The sequence below is a fragment of the Mesoplodon bidens genome, assembly GCF_964165515.1.
Source record: "Mesoplodon bidens genome assembly, chromosome: 11".
NCBI classification, from domain to species: Eukaryota; Metazoa; Chordata; class Mammalia; order Artiodactyla; family Ziphiidae; genus Mesoplodon; species Mesoplodon bidens.
In genome coordinates, this window is record NC_138167.1 from 6,543,153 (window position 1) to 6,549,152 (window position 6,000).

Here is a 6,000-nt window from a genome sequence, read left to right on the forward strand (position 1 = left end):
TCAAATATATTATTTGCAAATCCCATTCTGTAGATCGTCTTTTCACTTTTTTTTTTTTTTTTTTTTGCCCACACTGTGGCTTATGGGATCTTAGTTCCCTGACCAGGGATCAAACCCAGTTCCTCAGCAGTGAAAGCGCGGAGTCTTAACCACTGGACTGCCAGGGAATTCCCTCTTTCCACTTTCTTGATAGTGTCCTTTGAAATACAGAAGTTTTAAATTTTGTTGGTGGGCTTGTAGAATGGTATAACCACTATGAAAAATACTATGGAGTTTTCGTATGATCCAACGATCCCACGTCTGGATATATGACCAAAAGAATTGAAAGCAGGGTCTTGAGATATTTGCGTACCCATGTTCATAGCAGCACTATTCACAATAGCCAAGAAGTGGAAGCAACCCAAGTGTTCAGCGATGGATGAATGGATAAACACAGTGTACAATATGCATCCAAGGGAATTTTTTTTTTAATTTATTTAATTTATTTATTTTTGGCTGCATTGGGTCTTTGTTGCTGTGTGGGGGCTTTCTCTAGTTGTGGTGAGTGGGGGCTACTCTTCTTTCCGGTGCGCGGGCTCTAGGCGTGCGGGCTTCAGTAGTTGTGGCACATGGGCTCAGTAGTTGTGGCGCACGGGCTTAGTTGCTCCGCAGCATGTGGGATCTTCCCAGACCAGGGCTCAAATTCGTGTCCCCTGCATTGGCAGGCGGATTCTTAACCACTGCGTCACCAGGGAAGCCCCACATCCAAGGGAACATTATTCAGGCTGCAAAAGGAAGGAAATCCTGCATATCCCATTGCATGGATGAATCTTGAGGCCATTATGCTAAGTGAGATAAGCCAGTCACAAGAAGAAAAGTACTGTATAATTCTGCTTGTGTGAGGTATTTAAAGCAGTCAAACTCAGGGCTTCCCTGGCAGTCCAGTGTTAAGACTCCTCATTTCCAATGCAGGGGATGTGGGTTTGATTCCTGGTTGGGGAACTAACATCCCACATGCTGCATGGCACAGCCAAAAAAATTTTTTTTTTCAATATATATATTTTTTAATTTATGTATTTGGCTGCGCTGGGTCTTAGTTGTGGCACACAGGATTGTCGTTCCTGCATGCGAGATCATTGTTGCCACGTGTGGGATATCCTTTGTGGCATGCAGGATCTAGTACCTTGACCAGGGATGGAACCTGGGGCCCCTGCATTGGGAGCACGGAGTGTTAACCACTGGACTGCCAGGGAAGTCCCCACATTTTTTTTTTAAAAAGAAAAAAAAAAATTAAAGCAGTCAAACTCATAGAAACATAAAGGAGAATGGTGGTTACCAGGGGCTGGGGGAAGGGGAAACAAGAGTTGTTTAATGGGTATAGAGCTTCGTATTTGCAAGATGAAAAAGTTCTGGATATCTGCTTCTTCACAACAATGTGAATATACTTAACTCCACTGAACTGTACATTTAAAAATGGTTAATATCTTAGTCCTTTTGGACTGCTTTAACAGAATACTGTAGACTGGATAGCTTATGAACAGCAGAAATTTATTTCTCACAGTTGTGGTCTGGAGGCTGAAGCCCAAGCTCAGTGTGCCTGCTTGTTTGGATGAGGGCCACCTTCTGGGTTGCAGTCTTCTTGTTGTATTCTTTCATGGCAGAAGGGGCAAGGAAGCTTTCTTATGGAGCTTTTATAAGTGCACTAATCCCTTTCATGAGAGCTCCACCCTCATGACCTGATCAGCTCCCAAAGGCCCCCAGCAACTAATACCATCACATTGGTCATTAGGAGTTCAACATATGAATTGGGGGGACACAAACATTCAGACCACAGCCGTTAAGATAGTTTATAAAAGCTTTAAATTTTTGATTAAGGCCAATTCATCCATGTTTTCCTTTTGTTATTCATGCCTACCAGACTGGCAGACCTTTGAATATCTGTAAATATCAACTGCAGGCAAGAATGCCAAATGGGGACTGTCTTTACTGCTAGTAAGAGTGTAAAGTTGTACCAGCACTTTAGAAAACATTTTGACTTTATGTGGGAAAGTGGAATATGTATGGCCCCTATTCTTCACCCACCCACACCCAATTCCATACTCTCTACCAAGTGGTTTTTGTAGTTCTGTTATGGTCTGAATGTTTGTGTCTCCCAAAATTAATATACTGCAATCCTAACCCCCAAGGTGATGGTATTAGGAGGTGGGGCCTTTGGGAGGTGATCAGGTCATGTAGGCAGAGCTCTCATGAATGGGATTAGTGCGCTTATAAAAGCCCCACAAGAAAGCTCCCTTGCCCCTTCAACCATGTAAGATTACAGCAAAAAGATGGCAGTCCATGAGCCAGGAAGCAGGCTCTCACCAGACACTGAACCTGCTGGTGACTTGATCTTGGAATTCCCAGCCTCCAGCACTGTGAGAAGTAAATTTCTGCTGTTCATAAGCCACCCAGTTTGGTATTTTTGTTTTAGCAGCCCAAATGAACAAAGACAAGTTCCTTCTACTAAAAGGGAGAGATATGCTTCCCCTCAACTTTAGGTTCAGCCATATGACTTGACTTGGCCAATAGAGTAAGGCAGAAATAACTGCGTGGAAGGGGCAAGGGAGCTGAGTCTCCAGTGAGCTTCCCTGGTAGAGAGTGTTTCACAAATGTTGTCACAAGTCATCGCTGAGAGAATGAAGTATACCCATGACTGCCCTGGGAGAGGACTCAGGGAAGCTTGCACCCAGTTTCCAGGCTTTGCCCCACGAACCCTTTGCTGATTTTGCTTTGTACTCTTTCACTATAATAAATCTTAGCTGTGAGTACTACTCTATGCTGAGTCCTATGAGTCTTCCTAGTGAATCACTGAGCCTGGGGGTGGTCTTGGCAACTCCTGATACATTCACCTTAGAAGTGTATGGAGGGACTTCCCTCGTGGTCCAGTGGTTGAAACTCAGCATTCCCAATGCAGAGGGCCTGGGTTCAATTCCTGGTCAGGGAACTAGATCCTGCATGCTGAAACGAGAGATTCCACAACAAAGATCCTGCATGCCGCAACTAAGACCTGGTACAGCCAACTAAATAAACAAATAAATATTTTTTTTTAAGTGTATGGAATGGCTACTATATATAAAATAGATAACTAGTAAGGACCTACTGTATAGCACACGGAACTCTAGTCAATACTCTGTGATGGCCTATATGGGAAAAGAATCTAAAAAAGAGTGGATAGGGACTTCCCTGGTGACACAGTGGTTAAGAATCCATCTGCCAAAAAAAAAAAAAAAAAAGAATCCATCTGCCAATGCAGGGAACACGGGTTCAAGCCCTGCTTCAGGAAGATCCCACATGCCACGGAGCAGCTAAGCCCATGCCCCACAACTACTGAGCCTGCACTCTAGAGCCCACATGCCACAACTACTGATGCCCGCACACCTAGAGCCCATGCTCTGCAACAAGAGAAGCCACCACAATAAGAAGCCCAAGCACCGCAACAAAGAGTAACCCCCGCTTGCCACAACTACAGAAAACCCACGTGCAGCAACGAAGACCCAACGCAGCCAAAAATAAATAAATAATTTTATTAAAAAAAAATGGATTTGCCTAACTATAAAAAAAAAAAAAAAAAGAATCCACCTGCCAATGCAGGGGACACAGGTTCAATCCCTGGTCCTGGAAGATCCCACATGCCACGGAACAACTAAGCCCGTGCACCACAACTACTGAGCCCAGCTGCTGCAACTACTGAAGCCCTCGCACCTAGAGCCCATGCTCTGCAACAAGAGAAGCCACAGCAGTGAGAAGCCCGTGCACCACAACCAAGAGTAACATCCGCTCACCAGAACTAGAGAAAGCCCACTCACAGCAATGAAGACCCAATGCAGCCAAAAAAAAAAAGAGTGGATATATGTATATGTATAACTGATTCACTTTGCTGTACACTTGAAACTAACACGACATGGTAAATCAACTATACTCTAATAAAAATTAAAAAAAAAAAGAATGGAATGGAATGGGAAAGAAAAGTCCCAAGAAATTTACTTTCAGCAGTTTCCTTTAGAACTAACTGACCAGGTAACTCCTTCATTTCTTAATGGAAACATACTTAATTCTGCCTTTTTGGGTCACTGCCCACTATTGCATTATTTATTATTAATAATAAACAGTTGTATGGCTACCTCTAGTTTACAAGACAATTGCATATCTACTTTCCCCAAAACCCTGAAATGGAAAGGGCAGTTATTATTATTTTGATATTACAGTTGGGGCAGCTGAGGTTCAGAGGGGTTCAGGCAGCTGCCCAACATTACCATAAAAGGCAAGAGAGTTGAGTTAGAATTTAAGTGTTTCAATCTTAAATCCTGTCATCTTTCTAAACACAGCCTATTAAAGCAGTGGCTCCCAATCCTGACTGATCATCACGAGTTGAGATATAAAATATAGCCAATGTGTTTTCTAAAGTGGTTGAGCCATTTTACATCCTAGCGGTATTGTATGAACATTCTAGTTGCTCCACTTCCACACCAACATGTGATATGACCAATCTTTTTTATTTTAGCCAAAAGACATCCCTGAGATGTGTAGTGAATCTCATTGTAACTTTAATTTGCAGATTTCTAATGACCAATGATGTTGATCAACTTTTCGTGTGTTTATTTGCCATCTGAATGTCTTCTTTGGTGAAGTGCCTGTTCAAATATTTTGCCCATTTTTAAAGTGGCTTGTTTGTCTGCCTATTAGTGAGTTTTTAAAAACCAGCTGTAGGGCTTCCCTGTTGGTGCAGTGGTTAAGAATCTGCCTGACAATGCAGGGGACACGGGTTCAGGCCGTGGTCTGGGAAGATCCCATATGCTACGGAGCAACTAAGCCCGTGCACCACAACTACTGAGCGCACGAGCCACAACTACTGAAGCCCGTGTGCCTAGAGCCCGTGCTCTGCAACAAGAGAAGCCACCGCAATGAGAAGCCTGTGCACCACAACAGAGTAGTCCCCACTCGCTGCAACTAGAGAAAGCCCACGCACAGCAACAAAGACTCAAGGCAGCCAAAATAAATTAATAAATAAATTAGTGAAAAAAAAACCCCAGCTGTATTGAGGTTTAATTGACATACCACAAACTGTGCATAAAGTGTACAATTCAGTAATTTATACATCCATGATGTATACACCCGTGAAATCCTCACTGCAGTCATAGAGGTGCGATGGGGAGGGGAAGGGTCAGGGGTTGGTAACCACTGATTCTGAATACAGCTTATATTCTATATTAGTCGAACTTTTTGAGAATCTGATAAAAGTTTTTGACTCTACTGAGAAAAACATACATGCACAAACTCAAAAATTTGCCTGCACTCCCAGAAGGATCCTGACTCCCTGGACCCAAACATTCACCTCTTATCTTTGTAGGTAAGATGTGTCTAGTTCTGACTGGGAGGTTCATTCTTGCTGAGACCCCCTGCCACTTATTAGACTGCTTTCTTGCCTTTGTCTTTCTTTTTCTCTTCATTTCTATTTCTTTTCATTCTTTTCCTTATCACAGATGTCTATGCATGTTTTTCTATCCAGCACTAAGCATAATCCTAGGTAAACAGTGGCATACAATGCCCTGCTCTGCAGGAGTTTACCAATCATTTGAGGCCATTTTCTGTTAGAGAAGACAGACAAGAAAATAGCCTACTGCAGCCTGTGCTCATTCTGAAAAAGAACTTGGAATAGAACTGAGTCCTTGAAAATAAGACTACAATGTGCCCTCTAGGTGTTAAAAGGTGAACTGCTGGAATCTTCCTGGGCTCAAGGAGGATTTCCTTTGGGTTGCGCTCCACAATTCATTAACTTGCAGTTTACAGGATACTCATGATAATTAGAAGCATATAATGACTCAAAGCACATTTTGTTTCTAAATCACTACATCCTTGCTTAGTGTCATAGTTTCCATTCTAACTCATCAGAGCCCTGAGGGTGGTTAAAATTTAATTAGAGCTTTACATTAATGTTGGAAGATTTGCCAGAATAAACCAAGAAAAAAAGAAAAACACCACATT